This window comes from Dipodomys merriami, unplaced genomic scaffold (genome assembly GCF_024711535.1).
Source record: "Dipodomys merriami isolate MVZ:Mamm:240054 unplaced genomic scaffold, mDipMer1.0.p SCAF_305, whole genome shotgun sequence".
Lineage (NCBI taxonomy): Eukaryota > Metazoa > Chordata > Mammalia > Rodentia > Heteromyidae > Dipodomys > Dipodomys merriami.
In genome coordinates this window covers 610293-633901 of record NW_027204549.1, presented here as the reverse complement: position 1 = coordinate 633901, position 23609 = coordinate 610293, and the positions used below count along the sequence as shown (strand labels likewise).

General features: G+C 42.3%; 1 long non-coding RNA gene across 1 annotated transcript in view; it reads left to right on the top strand.

The window, feature by feature from the left end:
• Positions 1-15727, top strand: part of LOC138840884 (uncharacterized) — a 206609-nt gene extending 190882 nt beyond the window's left edge. The window contains exon 5 of the long non-coding RNA XR_011376256.1: positions 15572-15727. This is a non-coding gene — a long non-coding RNA (uncharacterized lncRNA). The remainder of the gene's footprint in view (positions 1-15571) is intronic.
• The last annotated feature ends 7882 nt before the right edge of the window (positions 15728-23609 follow it).

Below are 23609 nucleotides of genomic sequence, written 5' to 3'. Positions count from 1 at the left end.
AGGCTTGGGCCCCAGAATGGTGATACTGGGAGGTGTGGGGCCAATGCAAGTTCCTTTGGCTGTTGGTGTATGACCTTGAAGGGGGTTGTGGGAACTCGGTCTTCTTCCTCTTTTGCTTCCTGGGCTCTGATGTCAGCAGGGTTATTCACCTCGTGCTCCTGCCTCTCCACCATTGCCACCAATCCCACCAAGACGCCCAAGCGATGATTTGCCCTGTCGTAGTCTGGAACCTGCATGAATCAAAACCCTTATCCCTTTGTAAGTTAATTATTACCTCAGGCATTTTGTTATATTAATTTAAAACTGACAAATAAATGGACCAACTTCAAATATACCCGTCATTCCTATGGTAGGACCTCTGAGACAGAAAGAGAGATAATTATTTAGTTCATTGTCTTTCTGAAAATGTCTGCCTTTAATTCTGCAGGAATAAACAAATTGAGTGAAGATTTCTTAGCTGCTATTATCAACACAATAGTATATGATGCTAAATTATTCCAATTCTCACTACTGAGGAAAGAATATATTATTTTAATTCATTAAGATGGCAATAATGGGGAGGCTTGATCCTTACAGGAAATTAGACAATTAAGAAGTCATAGAATGAAAAGCAAATAATATACCAAAGTAAATTAAGTAGCGATGGCATCCAGAGTGCCACCTCTGCTCAGGAACTTGTCACAAAGACACTCTGTTCACTTAGCTGGATGATGCCAGGCTCCAGAGACTTCATCTTACAATCTTTTTACTCACTACTAAGTCCTTAAGAAGTCTGAGCCATGAGGAATGGATGACGGTTTGCCCAGAAGACATGAGGAGGAAGATGTGACAGTTCCCACACAGGGCATCATGTGTTTAGAGTGAGCTGGAGGTGAAGATGATATGGTCTTTGATGCCACTCAGTCATGCCCAATGTTGTACAAGCGACAAGGGCCACTAAAATCTATAAGGAGGCCGAGTCATGTCCACATAGGCTGTGCATAAAGGCCCCTTCAACAGCAGAGTGGAGACAGGATGGACTTGTGTGAGAGAAATCACTGGAACCACTGGGAGATCATCCCAGAGAAAAGATGAGAAAACTGTGACAAAGATGACTCAGATCAGAAGTTGGTCCCATAAGATTTAGTGCCAGGATGCCTGTAGATAGTGAGCAAGTAAGAAAGTGAGGGAGGGAAGGAGGGAGTGGGTGGAAAAATCAAGAGCAAGAAGGGAAGGAAGAAAAGAAGAAAGATTAGGACAGCACCAGGATTCCTATCTTGGTGAACATTGGGCTGAATCATTCCATCATCCTTGTTCTGTTGTAGGATAACACCTGAAACAGAGAGTTGCTACATACCCATAACAAGTTTATCATTTTGCTCATGTAGACTTTTTTTGGGGGGGTTCAGTTGTGGGGCTTGAACCCCAGGCCTGGGCACTGTACCTGAGCCCCTTTGTGCCCAAGGCTAGTGCTCTACGACTTGAGCCACAGCACCACTTCTGGTTTTTAAATGGTTACTTGGAGATAGAATTTTATGGGGACTTTTTTGCCCAGGCTGCCTTCATCCACCATCCTTAGATCTCAGCTTCTTGAGTAGCTAGGATTACAGGTGTGAGCCACTGGTGCCTGGTTGCTCATCCAGACTTTTATGATGACCATCTTTAGAATCAAATTGAACCATAGAACATCACTAGGTTTCTTTTCTCTCACCATGATGTCTGATCTCTTGTCTTCCATTTTCCTCTGATCCATTGCTTATTAAACAAGGGTCTTGGTATCCTTCCTGTGTGCCAGCCACTGTTCCAGAGGCTGAGGATATAATGGTGAAAAGACCAAAAGAAAGAAAGAAAAAAAGAATTCCCTGTCCTCCTGGGCAGATTCTTTTCTGCCCTGTTGGAATGTCAGGTTTTTACTTGCTTGGGGCATGAGTCTGGCTCCAGCCTTCGTAACCACCACCATGTTTCCCTTAGAAGTGATTATACCAAAGAAGAAATCTCAATCCTCTGTTGTTCTTCGTTTTGTGTTTTTCCCAAAGAGCCTCATTTATGACATTCGAGACTCAGAGGCTCCCAGGAGCCTTTGATGTTGAGAATAATCTCCCTTTGACCTTGGTCCCTGGGAAGTACACAGATTTAACTTTGTGTTTGATTATTTCTCTGCTAGTAGGTAGAAATTCATCTCCAATTCTCTACAAAGAGAGGTGACTTCCATTTATTCTTCTACTAGAAAAGAATTCACTTTGGTTTTATTTATGTTAAAGGTGTTAAGTCTTCAGAAGGCCTTCGGTGGTAGTGGTGACCTGGGGTCTGGAGGCCAGGATGTCACATGTTGGGGGACCATTGACTTCGGCTGAGAAAGGCTGGGGTCATGTGGAGAACCTGGGATGAAATGTGTGCTTGTTAATAAGCTGCAGCTCCAGGCCTCACCACTGCTTCCCAAACGTGTGAAGGAAGCAAAGTGTGATGAAACTCGGGTGCCTGCTGCTGTCCCCCCCGCGCCTGATGAATTTAGAGAGCTCTTTTCTATTTCCTTTAATGTTCCTCTGGCAAGTTCCATCTCATTTCTTGCTCTAATGAGGGCATTCTTTATGCCTAAACAAAACCCCTACTGTTAGAATCAAGCCTGTTACCTCCTCTGCTCTGGGGTGCTAGGAGTCTGGGGTAAGGAGGAGAGAAGAAGGGGAGCAGAAAAGTGCCTGCTGAGGGGCTCGGGGACTGGCCATCGCCTATAGGGGGTTCCCAGCCTCTGCGGAGCCCAGTACTTCTTGCTCACTCTTCTTCCCTCCCCCAGGCTCCCATACTGTGCAAGCATGATGCATGCATGCAACATGATGCAAGGCAGCCAAGGTTGTTTGTTTCTTTGGGTTTATTGTGGTTCATTGCCTTTTGTTGTTGTTGCTGTTTCACACTGTGCTAGATGCTGACTCAGAGACGTGAATAATGGAGTGTCCAGTCAGTGCAGTGGGCGAGGATAGAAAGCTGCCTTACCACTAGCAGAAGCTGTAAAGAACTATGGCGAGACAGGAAGGGAGAGCAATTAATTCCTCTGGGCCGTGTAAAGCAAGGTCTGGCAAGGAGGTGACGTGTGAATTAGGACTTTAAGGACGAGTGGATTTTCTAGGGAGGCTGGGGTGGAGTGTTAATGCAGGTCCAGAGAATGGGAACAAGAGCAGCACGGGAGTACAGTGCCAGTGACATTCAGGAACACCGATGAGTCCAGAAGCTAGTGGAACATCTCCATACCGGTTGGACAGAAGGAGCCAGGTCTCTGAATACAGGTTTGAATGCTGGGCTGCAAAGTGGAATTGGATTTTATGTTTCGAGGGAAATCAAGAGTCTTTAAGCAGTGGAGAAATGGAACAGATTTTAGTTCGAGAGGTTCTTCTGTGGTGGGAAAACCAAGGCCATCGCAGAGACAGAGAGCCTGTTTGAGAGGTTGGTATGATACTGCAGGGGTATGATACAAGCAGTGATGAGGGCCTGGCCTAGGACCACATCCCTGGAATTTCCTGGAGAGGCCTCAAGAGCTGGCTACCTACAAACTGCTAACTGGAATGGTGCTGCCGGCCTTGTGACGGAGCAAGTCCATCTTGAATGTGTACAAAGACGTTTTTAACAGTAGGCAACGTTCGTTTTACTCATTGAGCAGTGAGCACCTATAGCGGGGCCATATCTGGTACATACCTCATGAAGCACTTTCACCCAGACTTCCCAAACCCACAGAATCTTCAACCCCTGCCTCCTAAATTCCTCTATTTTCTGCTCTGTGTCTATAACAGAGCTCTGGGCTAGAGCACCATCTAACATAAGTTAACTACAGGCTCAAATGCATGACAGCCACTGGGAAGAGCGTGTGTTCACGTGTGCTTTATCTTTCTGACCTTGGCAGACACTGTCTGGCTGGAGAGGTTGTGGGGCCCAGTGTGTAGCAGTAATAGTCTTTAGTAATAAAAGGGCTAAACGGTGACTGGCTACAAGATGGAGTTACTCTGGCTGAGAGTCAGAGGACCAGGCCCAGCACAACCTTCCTCCTGAGTCCCATCCTCTTTACCCAACCATCTGCCAGTTGTTTCTTGCTAAGTATCTAGTAGACATCTCAAATGTAGCAGGTCCTAGACAGAAGTCTCAGCTTTCCCGTCCACCCTTGTTTCCTTGATTGGTGGAAGATGCTCAGTACAGTTGCCCTGGACAGTTTTCTTTTATATCTTCTGTTTAGCCCATCATAAAATCCCGCTGGCTCTCCCTCCCCTCTCTCCCCACATGTATCTCTTTCTTTGCCTTCTGGCCTTTTTGCTTTTTGTAAATACCCAAAGCACCCAGAGCTTTCCTTTATACTCTGCCCTGCAGGGCTTTTCTCGTGCATCCCCAGACTCCCCTGATCTCTCCTTTAACCACCCAATACCCTCCCTCAGCCCTCACTCTACCCTGCATCTTCTTCCACTTCCTCAAGGTTTTTTATTTTCTGTAGTACTTATAATAACATAAATTTTGTACTTATTTAATGTGTTGCTTATTGCCCCTCTTCCTTTAATCAAATACAAGTCTGCAGGAATAGAGTTTATTACTGTGTCTTGACTCACTTAGAGAAGTGTCTGGCATAGAAGACTCGATATTGAATAAAAGAATGGATCTGGAAGTGGCTCTTGGCTTAAATGGTAGAGGGCTAGCCTTGAGCTGAAGAGCTGAGGGACAGTGCCCAGGGTTCAAGCCGCATGACCTACCAAAAAAGACAAAAATAGGGCTGGGTGCCACGCCTGTAATCCTGGAGTTATAACAAGACAGACATAAACTCCTCCCCACTGGGCACCAGTGGCTCATGTCTGTAATCCTAGCTACTCAGTAGGCAGAGATCTTCAGATCACGGTTCATAGCCAGCCCAGGCAGGAAAGTCTATGAGAATTATTTCCAATTAGCCACCAGAAGACTGAAAGTGGCACTGTGGTTCAAGGTGGTAGAGCTCTAGCCTTGAGAAAAGATCAGGGATGGTGCCCAGGTGGTGAGTTCAAGCCCCATGATTGACCAAAAAAAAAAAAAAAAAAGAACAGGGGAACAAAAGAAGGAATGAATGGGAAGTTTGTTGTAAGGATGACAGTAGGCTAGCAGAATAGAAATATCATCTCTTGCCATCCTATTAGCTACCAAGGAGAAGAGAAAGGAGTAAAGAATGCGTCTGGGACCCTTGCCTTGGGTTGATACCTTTGTTTGACGTGGGAAAATCAGGAAAAGAAATATAGTTGAGAGAAATGAATGAATTCTTCTGAGGTCACATTGAGTCTAAATGCTTAGACAATAACCAAATTTAGTTACTTGGTGTTTGACTTTTGCAAAGTAGAGAAGTCAGGCTGAATTAGAATTTTGATAGAGTAGATGGGATATCCCCCAGAAAGACCAAAAAAAAAAAAATGGAAGGGAGAAGGAGAAAGAGACCCAGGGAATGGTGCCGTCTTTATTATGGACATACCCTGGGAGAGCCATCAGGTGCTAGTCACAGTTGTATACTTTTGTCAGAGGCTGGATAAATGAACAGGTATATGAAGAGGCCTAGTGTTTTCCAATGTTCCCTTGTCACAAACCTCTTGAATCCTACCTCCAGCATCTACTCCAGTCTTTGTGGTGACTCTCCCATCATGATGGCAGACAGCAGAGCCCTGGCCTAGAGCATTAAAAGCACCAACTGAGTTGTCAGAAAGGCAGCCTTGCCTGTATCATTTGCATTTCATATCCCATGATCCCTCGGAGACTATTTGCTGTAAGCCTTCAGATTCCAATTTCTCAACACAGCCAGAGATCAGTTAAATGAATTTTGCATGTTTACATGAGTGGATGATACTTGTTTCAGCAAATGACTTTTTAAGGAACTTCAAACAAAGAGCTATTTTTTTTCCTTTCTGCTGCTCATTATTTTATTTTATTATTACTATTATTATTATTTTTGGTAAGAAATTTCTCAGGATGAAGGCACCAAATGTATATCAGAGTTCTCTATTAGCTTGAAAAACCAGGGTTGACTGGAAGAACTGATTTGGGCTCGCATTTAAAAGTTCCCTCTGCTGAGAGCCACCATTCCTGGTAAAGGCTGGTAGTTGGCTGTGTTCACAGGATCTGTGAGGATCCTGTGAAACTATACTTTTATTTTCTTCTTTTGAAAACTTTTTTTTGCCCTTAAAAATATTTTTAAGTAGTTGTCCAAAGGGGTTTCAATTTAACAAATCAGTTTTGAAGTAAAGGCATCTTGATCATCTTTCCCAATCCCATCATATCAAGTTTTCATTTTACATATGCACATTGAATATATACATTGACTGTGTTTTCCCACCTTCCCTCTCTCTGCTCATCTGCCCTGTCCCTCGGCCTCTCCCTTGATAACATATCAGCTTCCTGGTATTTGTCTTGTTAAACTGCTCATCTGGTATTCAGAAGAGTTTAAACCATTGGAGGCCTCCTCTGAGTATACCATACTTTAGCCAATTTGTGCATATGTGCATATGACCTGTGTATGTTTTCATATATGTTTATGATTTAAATCTAAATTCCCATGTGAGAGAAAAATGTGCTTTTTAAAAAATTATCCTCAAAGAATTATCCAAAACAACGTAGCATGTCTGTTTATGTGTATAGTGCGTCTTGATCAATTCATGACTCTCCTCCTCCTCTGCCCCATCCCCAGTCATCTCCTCCATTTCCAAGTATGTATGTTGAGTATTATGATTATATTTTCCCCTACTTCTCTATTCATTTATCCCACCCCCTCCCTTCAGTCAAGACATGTTTTAACTCCCTGGTATTCATCTAATTAACTGTCTGTGCATTGTTCAAAGGGCTATCTCATGGATCTCATCCCTGAGTATATAATACTTTAGTAAGTTTGATCATGTACATATACCTACAGTCCTGTATTTGTTTTCATATGTTTAATATCTACATATGAGAGAAAACATCCAATCTTCATCTCTCTGAGCCTGGCTTACTTCACTCAATATGACTTTTCCAGGATTATTCATTTTCCTATAAATGACATGTAATTCTTCCTGATGAATGAATAATATATATGTGTACATATCTATATCCATAAAAATGTGATTTTATACATATATGAATGCATGCAATTTATAATAATCCCATTTTATATAGCAAATATTTATGTATGTATATGTATATTTAGTATATAATATACAATACATGTTTTTATATATAATATGTATAGCTATTATATATAGATAGATAGATAGAAATACACACATATCACCCTATTGAATGGTAAGAGGTATTTTTTGATTCATCTGAAAGGATTTGTGATTATGGTAATTGACTATATTTACATGCCAGGTGCTGGTGGTTCATACCTGTAATCATAGCTGCTCAAGAGACTGACACGTGACCATCAGAGTTCAAAGCCAGCCTGGGCAGGAAAGTCAGTAAGATTCTTATCTCCAGTTAACCAGCAAAAAGCTGGATGTGGAGCTGTGGCTCAAGTTGTAGGGTACCCACCTTGAGTGAGAAAACTAAGCATGGGCAGAGTCTTGAGTTCAAGGCCCCAAACTGGCACAATAAAAATGGATATAATTTACAGATAATATGCTCTGGTTTTCAAAAAAAAATGCTGTGCTATCTGCCAAGAAAATTGGGAGTCCTCTTGTCTCTGTTACTTAACTCTTTCCAATTCTTGTTTCAGTCAAATATGTTTTGTAAAATGATGTGTGGCTATGCCTGTGTTGTCCTGGAGCTTTTGGAGGGTATTTATCTGCTAGAATGAAAACATCTATCAAAATACAAAGGAGGGGAGGAACAAGGAAAATATAACACAGTGGTACATACATTGCTCATACATTGCTCAGAGCAATGCAAAAATAAACAGTGCAGCAGATCAAGGTGAAAATATCACTGGTGAAAGATGCGTAGAAGTGGTGTCAAGCCACCCAGAACATGGTGTGGTAGTTCTTTGTCTTGAGCCTGAAATAACTTGCATTAAAAAAAATCAACTGTTAGTAAAAATAGGAGAAGGCTGTTTCAGACCAAAAAGGGCTCAAAATAGGGGTGTAATGGTCTTTCACCATGTGGGCTGAGGGAGAGAGCAGACGTGGGAGTCTGCAGTGTACCCAGACCATTTCTGCCTTGGCAAAGGATTTGGAAGAACCCCAGGAAAAGAGAGGATGGGCAGTGGTAGCACCTGACCAAGGGCTCGAAGAGTAAATGTCAGCACCTCGTTTTGCCTCGCCTGTGACTCCACAGGAGATGTCTAAGTTGACTGGGGTCCGTGTTCAGAATGGGGTGAGGGAGATGTCACTCTTCCCCTTTATGGGACAGGGAGTGTTCTCCTTCCCCACCCCAGGGTTCTCAGGGTGCAGGTTGGTTCTGGGCATATGATGAGCTTCTGAGACAGAGATGCCTTCCAGGTGTCCCGGCCACCCTGGCACGGGCTGCTGCTCTGTCTCCATGTGTTCCATCAAGTTGATTCATCCCAGGCTTCCATTCCACTCTACTCTTTGCCCTTCTTCCCTACAGATCCAGAATCTCACCCCCATTGTCGACTCCAGGGGTACATTAGCCACACAGATATTGAGCTTTCTAGATCTTCTGCAAATGCCTGAATTTCTTTGCAGGAACTGGAGCATCAGGGAGATGAAATATTTATGTTTACCTAACCAGCACATTTGAAAATCTCAGATCCACTCACATTACTTCTAAACTAAATATTCAATAGTTGCTTGTTGTGCGGCAGAGGGTCGAGCTGGAAGCTGAGCTGTTATGGTCAACAGAACAGAATTACTCGTGTCCTCCAAAAGTTTAGATGGTAGTAAGTTGGGAAAATCAGTAAAGAGTTTTAGATAGCTTTAGACAGGATGATGAAAGGATTGAAAAATGAGGCAATGGTACCATCCCTACCTCTTGTCCTTTCTCCTCCCCTTCCTCCCTTCCTTCTTTCCTCCCTTCCTTCCTTCCTCCCTTCCTTCCTTCCTCCCTTCCTCCCTTCTTCTTTCCTTCCTTCCTTCCTTCCTTCCTTCCTTCCTTCCTTTCTTCCTTCCTTCCTTCCTTCCTTCCTTCCTTCCTCCCTCCCTCCCTCCCTCTCTCCCTCTCTCTCTCTCTTTCTCTTTCTTTCTTTCTTTCTTTCTTTCTTTCTTTCTTTCTTTCTTTCTTTCTTTCTTTCTTTCTTTCTTTCTTTCTTTCTTTTCCTTTCTTCCTCTTTCCTTTCTATCTTATCTCTCTGTATTAACAATGCTTTATTTTTATTGTATTACTTTAAATTTTGATAAAATTTCTTGAAAAGAGCTTCATTATTCCTTTTATTGGCTTATATTAATTGAAAAAATGATTTTTATCACGTCACTTCCATATATGCATAATGTATTTTGAACATATCTATACACCCTACTTTTTTCTTAACGCCCCTTTTAGATGGTAATGGGTATTATTGTATTACCTTCATACATGTATATAATGAATTTCTATTACACTCACCTTTCATCTCTTTTGCCCTCTCTACTCCCACTATTATCCTCCTACAGTTTCCCTGTTACAGTCAGATCATTACTCTAGGTTTAGATCTGCATATGACAGAAAACCTATGACATTTGGCTTTCTTTATGTTTTATTTCCCTGAAGAGAATGATGTCTAGTTCCTTCGTTTTCGTGAAAATGTCATGATTTCATTCTTCTTTATGGCTGAATAATACTCCATTTTATATGTAGGTATAAATATACAAATACATGTACCACATTTTCTTTATCCATTTTTTGGTTGGGCACCTAAGCTGATTCCCTCATTTGGCTTTTGTGAACAGTGCTGCTAAGAACATGGGTATGTAGGTATCTCTGTTGTATGCTGGCTTATGTTCTTCTGAAGGGTGTGTGACCGGGAGTAGGATACCAATTCCATAAAAATCAAAGTGGCCTAAATATCTTAATGTTGGACCTGTGGCTTTGGAAGAAACCCAGGAACACGCAGGGAAATCACCAGAAGACACAGGCATAGCAGCAGTCTTTGATGTCTAGGACCTGATTTCATTTGTCTGTGAGGATCAGCCCCGCCTCTGCTCATGATGTATGCGCTGTGCCTCCCTTTCCCTTTAAGCTGGTGTCTCTTAGACTTTTTTCTAGACACAGTTCTGGCAAATGCATCTTGTGACTTGTAAAGCCCCATTTGCATGTTTTAGCTTGGGGTTAGAGGTCCTTCCTGATCAATACTCGAAGCCCTCATTCTCTTGAGCTGTCACTAAGCCTCTCTTCTTACAGTTTGCCTCCTCCTCTGCTTTCCTATGCAGGGTAATGGAGGAAATGGTGAGGGCACTGTCTAGCATCCACCTTGATATAAGTATATAAACATATATACTTAAAGAAGTTTAATTCCTTTGCTAGGATGGGATTTGCTGAAGAATGGAGTCTCTGCTCTAAAAACCAAATAACCTTCCTATCATCCTCAATGATTGTCAACCCGAGTTAACTTAATCTCCTTCATATAGAGCTACTCTGGCCTGGGTTGATGCCTGTAATCCCAGCTACACAGGAGGTAGAGATCTGGAGGATTATGGTTTGAGGCTTGACTGGTCAAAAAGTTTGTGAAAGCTTCATCTCAGCCAGTAGCTGGGGTACAATTACTCATGTCATCCCCACTACAGCAGGAAGTATAACTAGGGAGACTGTGGCTCAGGTCAGTGTAGGATAAAACCAACAACACATGAGAGTTTATTTCACAACTAACTATAGCAAAAAGGGAGAGCCTGCCTCGCAAGCAAGAATCCATGAGTTTGAGAAGTGCCATATAGAATTAGAGGTTCTAAAAGCAGCCCCAGCTATACACTGCATAGTTCCTCAGAGCCCGTGTGGTACAAGGTTGATCCTGTATCAGGATGTGTTGGAATCCTTGAGAACTGGGAGGAGAGGGTGGTACCCAGGACCCTTCCTCTTTCTTTTTGATCTCTGGCCATGGGGTGAGGGGTTTTGCTCCATGGTGTACTTTCACTACAATCATCAGCCTTCCCACACGCGGCAACACTATGAGGCAAGTGATCATTGACTAGAAGCTTCAAAATTGCTAATCCAAACCAAAACAGCCCTTCTCCTTGTAAGTTGATTATCTCAGGCATTTCAATTCATGAGTGATGGACAGCTGATGAACATGTGTGACGCTAAGTGCTTTAAGAGATAGCCTGGACATTTTTATTCTGGCTTAACCTCAGATTAACAGACAAAGCCTTAATCCTCAGCGTCTTAATATGGTAGTATAGGCCTTGCATATTCATGACAGTAGTGGGGAAAATCGATTGACAGATTGCTCCCACCAGATGTTTACAAGACAAGGCTGCGTTCTACTTTAAAGTCTGGCTAAAGACTAAAAGCTAGACTTAAGTGTAAAGCCACTTGCTGGATCTTCTAGATCAGGAGACGTGTTGGAGACTTCATCTCCCCCGTATAGAACTTCCATGTGGACACCTCTTGGGGTTTTGTTTAATGGACAAGGAGTGTAACACACATGCAAGTGAGTGCCTCTCATGGTGGAAAAGGACTAGGGGGTTGGAACAGAGGAAGAAAGTGGGAAAAGGAGAGTCCCTCTTTGTTTTCTATGAAATAGAGCTCAGCTATTATGGAAGAGGAAGCATGGAGAAACACATCTATATTTGAATCATCATTCCAAGAAGGAAAGTTGGAGCAGGGGGTAGCTACTAGTCCTTTTGTGTAATAAACCATCAGGAGATCTATTCTTTTATTTTTCTTAGAGTGTTCCACAGTTCATCTAGGGAGGTGAATCATCTTTACAAAAATGACTATAGGTAATGTGCCTTAGCTATGAATGCTGGTCCTGGTACTGACCAGCAAAGTGGGAGGTCCATGGGTATTGAAGAAGTCAACCAGGGCTTCTTGGAGGAAGGGGAATTTGTTGTGAAGGGGAGAGAGAGAGAGAGAGAGAGAGAGAGAGAGAGAGAGAGAGAGAGAGAGAGAGAGAGAGAGAGAGAGAGACAGAGAGAGAGAGAGAGAGAGAGAGGAGAGACAGAGACAGAGACAGAGACAGAGAGCCAGAGAGAGACAAAGAGAGACAGAGACAGAGAGCCAGAGAGAGACAAAGAGAGACAGAGACAGACAGAGAGACAGAGAGGGAGAGTTTGATAAAGGGGAGAAGCTTCCGGGCGCCAGTGGCTCATGCTTATAATCCTAGCTACTCAGGAGGCTGAGATCTGAGAATCGCAGTTCAAAGCCAGCCCAAGTAGGAAAGTCTGTGAGACTCTTATCTCCAATAAACTTCTCAGAAAATCAGAAGTGGCGCTGTGGCTCAAGTGGTAGAGCTGAAGAGCTCTACCTTGAGCTGAAGAGCTGAGGGACAGTGTTCAGGCCCAGAGTTTAAGCCCCATGAGGGACTAAATAAATAAATAAATAAATAAATAAATAAATAAATAAATAAATAAATAAATAAATAAATAAATAAATGGGGGACCCATGCAAAGGTTCTGTGCCAATACTACAAATCTCAAATTTCCCAAAGAGACTTGAACAGCCCAGGCCTTGGACCTGCTGAATGTGATGGAACAGATGCCCTGTAGATACTGAGGTGATAACATGGCAAGCTCTTGTCAGTGGTAGAGTGAAAGAGAATAGCACCTGCAGGTACATAGCATTCTGCTCCTCTAAACTGGACAGGAGACTCTTCTCCCTGGGCCCATCTCCCCTCTGCATGGCTTCAGCCTCCCCTGTGGGACAGCAAACAGACTGCCAGTCAGGGGCTTTACAGCACTGCCTGTCTTTATTTATTAAAAATTTTTTTCATTGTGAGAGGAGGCAGTCCCCAGAGGAAAGATGCTGAGTTCCTGTCAATTGAGGATCCTGATTAGCTTCTCCTTATAAAGCACCTCTTGAACTAATTAATGAACTTACAGTGAAACCTGGGCTCTTGTTCAAATGCCACTCAAATGGAAATGGTTTATAGGAAGAACTTTTAAGTTACATACACACACACACACACACACACACACACACACACACACACACACACACACACACACACACACACACACACACACACACACACACACACACACACACACACACACACACACACACACACAAAGTAGCCTTGTTTCTCCACTGAGGATGCTGGGGGCAGGTCAGGGCTTTTACTGATGGACCAACAAAATGGTTCCTCATCTTTGAGGCCATGGCCCCAGCCCTTTCATCTGCTCTCCTTCTCTTCATTGCTCAAGTCCTTTGTGCTGCCCACAGGATGAGGACAGGTGGCTCCTGGGTTTCTTTCTGCAGCATTCCAGCGGGCTGCTCTCCTGACTCAGCGGCCTAGATCAGGTCTGGCACGTGGATGTGAACTGATTGAGGTGGTTATGCCTGGTCGATTGCATCTGTGGTCTGCTCAAGAAAGGATGTCGAGTTTCTGTGAGGTCCCAGGAAAGGAGAGGACAGGCACTGTTAACTGCCTGCGGGGCATATTGGAAAGGAAATTCAGGCATATATTTGCCACTCTGGCTGAGAAGTCCGTATTTCTAGAGCAATTCTGCAAAGATTGCAGGCTTCCAGTGGTCAAAACTTCCCTCCTGTTTTTTTGGTATATTGCTATATTGTGTGTGTGTGTGTGTGTGTGTGTGTGTGTGTGTGTGTGTGTGTGTGTGTGTGTGTGTGTGTGTGTGTGTGTGTGTGTATTGCTACATTAAAGGTACTGGATCATATATAACACATTTTACATACATAACATATAAATGAATTGTGGTCCTATTATGTATACTTGTATTGCTGGAATGGCAGGTGGGTAGCAATGTGCCCAGATTTTTATTTGTTGAGATGGGCTCTCATGAACTTTTGGGCTAGGCTGGCCTCAAACCACAATTCTCTTGCGTCTCTTCCTCCCTAGTGGCTAGATTGACAGACATGAATCAATGTGTGTGGCTATGTAGAGCCTCTGGAAGAAGACTTTATATATTATATATCTATAATTATAATCTATAACCATATATCTGTTTAGAAGATGTGAATGTATGTGCGCCTTGCTTTCTAGGCTTGCTGAGATTTCTCGTGGAAACCAGAGCAGAGACAGGTTTACCAAGGCAGTGGGCTCCAAGGGCTAGTGACTTTGATTAAGGGAGTCAGTGGTACCCAGGGAAAGCGCTGAGAATTTCTCTCACTCTGCATTCTTTTCATGCGAAGTCTGCCGCAAAAAAAGTCTAGACCACAATGGAACAGACGGAGGAACGAAACAGCCACAGAGTAGAGGATACTGGAGTAAAAAGGGAGGAAGAAGCCCGGCAGGAATATTCAGTGGCTGGCCTGGAGAACAGGAGGCTCATGGTTACCTCCTGAAAGGGTTGTGTGTCAGGACTGTTAGATTTTACCCCTGTTCCTTCCACAGCTCTGCAGCCATGCTAGGTGAGGGAATGTGGCTTGGTGACCTGCTATCTATGTCCCCACCGACCCCCTGTCCCTCCCTGCAGGGCTTCCTTGAGCTGGGCCCAGCCCGCATGTCTCTCAGTGACACCCTGACTTACGTGAATCAGGGAAATGTGTTCAAAATTAATCATTTTCTAGTTATCCAGCCTTCCAGGGCTTTGGCCAAATTAAAAAAGAAATATGTGTGTGGAAAATATATTAGCTTCAGCCGTCAAACTTTTTTGGCAGAAATATTAAAAATGCAGGCAAAATTTTCCATTAGGACACCAGCTGTCCATATTTCTTGATGAGATCTTATTATTGTACCTGAGGTGCAGGCTTGTACTTCAGCAGCAATTGTCTGCCTTTGTGCTTCAGATCTCAGTGAAAAATCTCAAATGTCAAAATGTGTGTCACTCTCTAAATACAATTCTCCACCCAAGCATGGGAGGCCCGTTGCCGCTGAGCCACTGGCTGTCATGGCTGACAGGCATACCGATGACTTGAATGAGCGGGCTGATGAAGACGGGAGAAAGTGGGAATACTTCCCCGGGCCCGAGACTGGAAATTTGTGTCTGGCAGTGTTGAATTTTTCTTAGTTCCTCTTGTACCATCTGCAATAAAGTCACCCAGATTAGAGCTCCTCTCTGTAACTTATCCTCATCCTAGTGCGTCTCATTTATTCTAGGATCCACAGGAGATTTTTGGGGGCCCATTTTAAAGATGACAATTCCATTTTGACATGTGTATGTGTGATACTTGATGACAACTCATATTTGTGACACAGAAAAGTCACTCAATAACAAAACTATTAAGTGACTGTATTGTGTATACATGTCAATAGCATACAGCAATCTCATTTCCATTGATAAATGTTCCATAGCATTGCTCAATCTCCATTGCTGGGCTGGTAGATTGTGTTCTTCAGTGAAAAGAGACCACATTTGGACATTTGGGTTCAAATCCATCTATTTTAAATCTCAAACTATTTGTATAGCCTAGGGACACCTTAGGAAGTTGTTTTTTTTTTTTTGAGTCTTGCTTTTCTCTATTATAAAGTGGGAAAAGAATATTTTACATGGAATAGAATTCTCTGGCACCTCTTGAGATCATAGAAATCTTTTGTTTTTTTATAGAGAAGAAGATTCAAGATATAATGCCTATGAAAAAGTTAGCATGCCAACTAGAATGTAACCATTGTTCAATGGATTCTAATTCCCCTTCTTTGCCTGTTCAGTATTTTTAGGGAATAAACTACTATACATTAGTGAACATTAAAGTAAATGACTCTTCTTATGAGATATAAAGTGGATCTGGTCAGAAAGTTGGATAAATCAGCCATGGAAATGATGATGAACAAGAGCGAGACATTTGCATCTGCTTCCAGCAACAAAGCCAGGTAATCACTCCACTTGTTTCTTCTGCCTAGCTAGGTAGCACTTCGTTGAATTTCATCTCATTGTTCCTGGATTCACCCAGAACAGATGTAGCAGCTACTCCAGGAAATGTGCAATTTCTAGTTTCTAAAGCAATGATACCATTTCATATCCTTACACAGAGGCAAGGTTGCTATTCAAGCACAGTAAACTACATTGCCTTCCTTTCTGGTGTGTGCACAATCCAGCCAATAATACATCTGTGGGTTCTGTGCTTGATATCTTAAGCCAAAGAGAAAAGTAAATAATATTCAAGGAACTTATCAACCAAGTGTGTAACCATTTTGCACAATTCATGGTTTTATTTAATGAGCTTCAGTACCATAGTATGAGAGTTGTTCCCAAAGGGCCTCAATCAACTAGGCTATTGAACAGAAATGCAGAATGTAAATTGGTTTTTAACTAAAATCATACTGCTATTACTTTTTTATGGAACCCATAATTTCTGCTAGAGAGCAGGCATATAGAAAACTGTTATTATGGAAATGCCTTCAGGATTTGACCAACTGCATTTGGATGGCGAATGAATACTTTGTGGTTGATTTGTATGCTACCACTGGCTGTGTAGGGCTAAATTTGTGCCATGTGGTTCTAATAATACAGCCCTTATTCCTTTGTGGGTTCCATGCACTGTCTTTCAACTCCATTATGATCATTTTTACTTATTTATAAGTTCACAAGGAAGATGTTTCCTTTTGATTACAACCCTGGAAGAATGGTGAAGTGTTTGTTTCTCACACAAACAAATGTAGAAGAGGACAGGTGAACCACAGAGCATTTTTCACCTGGTTGCCAAAAGGAAGTAATAATTTCAGGATGAGTTTTCTCATCTTTTATACTTCCCCAAGGCTGTTCTGGACTTAGGAAGTCACAAGGGAGTGGGGTTTCTTGATTCCAGATGTTGCTTTGTGCCAATAATTCTAAATTCTCAAAGCTCCAGAGGCATGGTTTGATCTGCCTGCTGGCCATTTTCACCTGGAGGTCTCTGACTCAGTGGTGTAGTTAAATGAAGTGAAGTGGCTTCTGCTGTGCCGGTGGGCACTCTCCCATGCCAGCCACACAGTACAGTCCGCACTGAACAAAGGAATGTGGACTTTTAACACAGCGGTGGCAGCAGCACGATTGATAAGCAAGCAGGACAGGGAGCAGGTGAGGAAAGCTATGTTTGATTTGTGACGTCTCTTGCAGCATGTTGCTTATTGTAGAAAGGCATTTGTAACGAATGAACGTTTGCCCCCTTCAAGGCCTAATTGTAAAACTGGAAAGCAGTGTGGTCCATTGGCCAGAGGACATGTTAGCCATTGTAGGTTTATGATATGACTGTGACGTTAGATTTTAGTTACTGACTTTATCTTAGGTATAAAATGTGACCAATACCATCTAGCTGGCCAAGTTGTGAAGTGAATGACTTATGATTTCTTAAGTAGATAATGTGCCTAAAACACTGGCTGGTACTTAACGGAAACTTGCTAAATGACTGATACGCTCCTGCTGTTTCCAACTTGTCTGTATTTGGCTTCATAAGGTACGGATACCTGATTTCATCCCAGTGGGTGAGAGAGGATTGTGATTTCCATTTTGAAAGTGAGAAAACAGACTCAAGGACCCCAAGTTGCAGATGGGAGCTACAATTAGGAACTGGAGAATTTTGAAACAGTACTAAGATTTGAACTCGGGCCTTGTGCTTGCTAGGAATATGTTTTACCACTTGAGCCATGCCTCCAGCCTCTTTTTGCTTTTGGTGGTTCTTTCAGCCTACATGATCCTCCTATTTATACTTCCTACATAGCTTGCCCACTTTTTTTATTGGTTGAGATGGAGGTATCATGAACCTTTTGTCCAGGCTGGCTTTGAACCACAGTCTCCCTGAGTAGCAAGGAGGAGGTAGGAGTCACACAATGGAGTGAACTGGATTTTATCTGACAACTCCTTTGCTCATTCTACTAGAGATTGTGGGCCCAACACACACAAAAAAGTAGCACTTGGATTCTGTGCCCCAGGCAGATCAGTGTTTGGTTTTCTCCCTCTACTTTTAAAGATCCTTCAAAATGCTTTGTGCTGTATTTCTCATGTGGAACACATTGGTTTGTAGTTATGAATAGGTTTAATTTCCAGGACAGTTTCTGGCAGGACAGTTTCTGGCTTGTCGCAGTGTGCATGTATCTTGTCTGGCACATAGTAGGTACTCAGGTACTGTTTGTTGACTCCTTCAAGACAATAGTCAGAAGGCAGCAGAGTGGGAAGCTTGTTTTAATTAAAGGAAAAGGGAGCTCTAGAGCATTGTTTGGCGTATTGTGCGGGTGCCAGCATGGGAGCTAACAGGAAGCGTCCATCTGCAAGTTCTGTGCGCAGCTCACCCCACTGTGAATGTTAATTATGTTTTAAAGGGAGACAGGGAGCCTGGGTTGCTTTTGACACAAAGCAGTAGAAAGAGGAGTGGCCAGGGAAGGAATGCTAAATAGCATCTCCAGTTCTTGTTGCCAGAACTTAGTGCAGCTGAGGGGAGGGAAGGAGGGAATTCTCCCTACATGGTAGCTCTGTGTCTGCTCATCTGGGATGAACAGCTCCTTCCTGGTGTTCTGAAGATGCTACTGCAGGTACCATCTTTGCCTGAGGGTCCTCTTGAGTGCCCGTCCTTATGGCCTTCTCCATATCTTCCTCTTCTCTGAAGTCTTACATTTCCTCTGAACTCTGCTCTCTTCATGGGTCTTCTCTGCTCTCCTATACTCTGTGGGAGATGGAGGTTGACTCAGTATACTTTCAAGATCAATTTTACTATGTTTTGCTGAAAAAGAAAGATGTGGAGTAATGCATGTGGTGAGACTCTAGCTTTTTATGTACAGTGAAATCCAGAGAGCTATGCAGTGCTCATTTGTTCAGCCTGTTTTTATTGAGAATATACTACATGGTAGGCAGTGAACAGCAAAAAAAAGTATGCATCCACAGAGTTTAAATTCACATTCAGGGAAACAAAAAATAAAAATAGTAAACACCTGAGCTACTTGATGTGATAAAAGACGGTGAACTGCGGCAATAACCCTTGAGACTGAGTGTGGTGGCGTTTTGAGGGAGGAATGAGAGTTCAGTTTTTATCTAGATTTTATTGTAAAGGTGACATGCAGAGGGGTTACAGTTATAGTAAGTCAGGTAATGAATACATTTCTTTTTGAACAGTGTCCCCCTCTACCACATTTTCTGTTTTTCCCCTCTCAACCTGCCTCCTGAATTTTGAACTTTCTTTGGTGCTCCAATGGATCTGCATTGTTTTCATTAGTTTTAAAGACGTTAAAGGATGTCTTCGTTGTCTTTTAGATATTTACCATATCTCACTCAATTAGCTTTATGCCTTCTACTTATAAATACTTAGAAATATCTCCTGGGGCTGGGAAGGTAGCTCAGAAATATCTCCTGGGGCTGGAAAGGTGGCTCAGGGGTAGAGTGCTTGCCTTGCATGCATGAGGCCCTGGGTTCGATTCCTCAGCACCACATAAGCAAAAAGAAAAAAGCCGGAAGTGGTGCTGTGGCTCAAGTGGTAGAGCACTAGCCTTGAGCTGAAGAGCTGAGGGACAGCGCCTAGGCCCAGAGTTCAGGCCCCACGACCGGACCCCCCCAAAAAAAAAGAAAAAAGAAAAATATCTCTTCTACCTTCAAAGCACACACACACACAAAAACAGATTGGTTTTTTTATCCTTACAACCCTTCTGGATCCAAGCTAATCTTGTTCCTTCTCTTTGCATCAGAGTTCTTGAGAGACTCATGCAATTCACAGCCTGAGATTTTTCTACCTCCTACTCACTCTTTCACCCATGCCCATTGGCTTTGGTTTTCATGTTGCCAAATGGCTCTTTTCTGTTGTTGTTGTTCATTGGGCCCACAACCTCTGGTTCAAAGCCAGCCTGGACAAAAGGTGCATGCCAGGATCTCTGGGTGTCATTCTCAGCATCCCTGCGATGCCCTTCCCTACTCTGAGGTTGATTCCTGTGATCACTCCTCCCTCTTTACCCATTCTCCCTGGGTGACCTCATCACCCTTGTATTTTGTTCACCTATGTTTGAGGTCTCCCCAGTTTTTATTTTCTCTACCTTTCTTCCTTGCTGTAGAGTTGACACAGCTGTCCCTCTGGCCCATCTTACTGTCTCCTCTTAAACTAACTACATCTTCTTCTGTTTTATTTTTTCCTAAACAAGATACTAAGATACTAGTATTTAATAATCAAGATGATCAAGATTGAAAGCTGGAGTCACTTGTTCTGATCATGTGACCCCCTCAGTAGTTTCTATGGAAGTGCTGGGTACCTAGAGGGACACTTAGTAAGGGTTTGAAAGTCAGAAGGATTAGTTGTGGCTTTGGGGCAGAGATAACCCGCAGGGTTCCATTTCCCTACTAGGCACACAAGGCATCCTGTATTTCTCAGCTAGTTGGGGTCTCTGTGTGTGGGTTTATTCTAATAGTTCTTGGCAGAAGAGAGCAAACGACATTATTTTTCTTCACTTTCAGGCTTAGTCATCAAATGTTGTTCTGCACAGCTCAGGCAACTTGATCCTTTTGTCTCGCTTTTCCCATGAAGGGAGCTAACCACAGTGGCCTCCGAAGCTTAGACGAGAACAGCACCCAGATGTGAAGAACTCCCTCCCCTTCATCATCCTCTCTTGGAAGTAAGCCATGTCAGGCTGCTGCCTGTCCAGGAGCAGCCACACGAGGCTTTGGCTAATCAGAAAATGAGCTCACATTCCATTGCTCTACTAAGGTTATGGAATTGTCTGTAATGGCATGTAGGATTAATTAATTTCCTTAATATAGACCTCAAAATACAGTTCTTCCTGCGGTGCTTGACAGAACAATGCCGCACTGTTTGGCAAGAATGTGATCTGAGACTCAAGTACAGTAATCATCCGTATCCCATTTGACATTGTATGGTACAGGACTATGAAGATGCCTCTCAGTACTGCACATTCTCCGTTTATTTCCGGTGTCTTCAGATTCTGGCATGCCTTGGGCTGTGGGTTCATCCACCTGCTACAAGTGCAATAGTTGATCCATTCCATAGAGCAGAGTTGGGTCACATTAACCACCATAAAGCCCAGTGGCTTCTACCATCTCCCAGTAGCCTAGTGTTTCTGAATCATTTCCTGAAAGGCTCTTTAAGTTGCCCTACATTTCCAATATCAGTCTGATTAATAGCAGATATTATTAATAAGTCCACTTCCATGACTGTATACCTTTTGTCAGCCATTATACATCAATATTGTTTACCAGATACAAAAGAGAAAGTTGAGGCCACTGTAGAAGATGCAGTGTGCTTTGCAAGCCTATTTAACACAGTATTCATGGTGCTGATGGGCTAAGAGTGCACGGGGAAGACCAGAACACTAGCCTGAGGACATATGCAGCTGTGTTGAATGCCTCAGGAAAATACATATCCACAGTGTATAATTAGGAAATGTTATAGGTATGAATTTTTTTTAGAAAAAATAGTCCAAAGGTGAGTAATTTAATGTCAAAGTGGTGCTAGAAAGATCTAAGAGATAGAAGCATCGTTGTTTTCTTTACTATTATAGACTAGAAAGCTAAACTTAGCTATGAGTCAGTATTACTGTTATAATAGGTTACATCTGCTTATGAATGGACTAGAAATAGATCCTCAACTGTATAAAAAATGAATAACACTCCAAACAGGGATGTCTATAGAGGTAAAGGTTGCCCTGATTTGTTGACTGTGTGTATGGTATTAGAGGGTTTTATCTTTGGGTGACCTCAGTATGCCAGTATGTTTGAATGTGAATTCTTATAAAAGTGGATTTGTGTTGACTTTGTAGCAAAGATCTATTAGGTCAAGTCCATGGCTTTGTTGCCTTTTTAAAAAAATTCTTCCTGAATACCTCTTCTCCTGGTGGAGATAATAGAGCCCTTAGGAGATGTATGGCTTGAGTTGCATTGGGGTTATGAATGAGTTCCACTGAGTGGAATTACTTCTGTACTTGACTGTTGCTTTGTGATCTGTAGCAAAGCCTTGAGAGACCTAAAGCTGCCTGGAAGATCTCCATATTCAATTCCAAGCCATTCATGAAGTCTCTTTACATCTTTAACTTATTGACTTCATCATACATTATACCTTTTTTAAAGTTTAAACTCTCAGATGAGTGGGAGTCTTGGCAAACACAGGGTTCAGGTAAAGTGTCCTAACTGTGCAGAATAATATTCTGCAAAGAAAAAGACACTTTGAATGACTTTCGTTGTCTTCTCTTTGCTAAGTTGACCAACAGAAGGCATTGGGCTAACTGGTATCCAAACTCAAAATAAATGGGATAGATAAAGGGCCTTTTTATACTTTTCATAAATATCAACTCAGTTGGTTCACAGATGCATTTGCAAAATTCAAACATAGCAAACAAAGATCTAGGCAGCCTTGAGCTTGTGTTGTGACTTTAGTTTCAAAACCAAAAACATGACTCATGGAAGAAAGACATTGCGTAGGTGGATTTTGTTAAAGCATTTTTCTTTTGTAAAACAAAAAGAAAGAGAAGATTCTTGTTTTGTAAAACAATGAGAAAGTAAGCTATAGATTTAGGAAAAAATGTACAAATCACATATCTGAAACAATACTGCTATTCATAATCTTATATTTATAATTCTTACAACTCTGAAGAATTTTAAGCCAATTAAAAAGTAGCTAAGAGAGCTAAACAGATACTGCATGGAATAAGATACACAGGTGACAAGTAAGCAGATAGAAAGATGTTAAATGTCATATTTCATTAGAGAATTGCAAATTTAAACAATCCTCCAATACTACTATTATACCTATTAGAATGGCTGCAATCCTAACAATGACAACTGCAAATGCTAACGAGGCAGTAGAGAAATGGAAATTCACTTCTTCCCCTTGTAAACTCAAAATGATATGGACACTTTGGGAGTTTCTTCAAAACTAAAAATAGAAATATCGTAATATTCCAGCAGTCAATGCAGTCAATACTACTTGATAGTTATGCAAATTAGTTGAAACCTATGTCCACACAAAGAAAAAGCCTACACAAGGCATGTACAGCATCTTTATTTATAATTTTCCCTAGCTAGAAGCAGTCAAGACATCTTTCAGTAGGTGAATGGATAAATGAAAAATCACACATCCAAAGCTGGGTGCTTCAGGAGACTGAGATCTGAGGATCATGGTTCAAAGCCAGCTGGGACAGAAAAGTCTGTGAGACTCTTATCTCCAATAAACTACTCAGAAAAAGCTGGAAGTGGTGCTGTGGCTCAAGTGGTAGACTGACAGCCTTGAGCACAAAGAGGCGCAGCCCTGAGTTCAAAAAGTCACACATCCATACTGTGAGACACTTCTTAGTGGTAGAAAATAGCTAACAAGTCACAAATGAATATGAACACCTTTGAATGCCCATTGTCAAGTGGAAGGAGCCAATATAAAGAGCCTACATTTTAGGGCTGGGAAGGTGGCTCAGTGGTAGAGTGCTTGCCTTGCATGCATGAGACCCTGAGTTCGATTCCTCAGTACCACATAAGCAGAAAAACCTGGAATTGGTGCTGTGGCTCAAGTGGTAGAGCGCTAGCCTTGATCTGAAGAGCTGAGGGACAGTGCCCAGGCCCAGAGTTAAGGCCCCACGACCAAAAAAAAAAAAAAAAAAAGCCTACACTTTGTGTGATTTCAAGTCTGTATAATTTTGGAAAAAAGCAAAACTGTGGAGACATTAAAAAAAATTCCAAAGAAATGTAAATGTTGCTTAAGTGGTAGAACACCACCCTTGATTGAAAAAGCTAAGTAGGAGCTTTCAAAGGCTATACTGTGATACCAGTACAAAAAAATTGCCAAAAGTTTGGGGA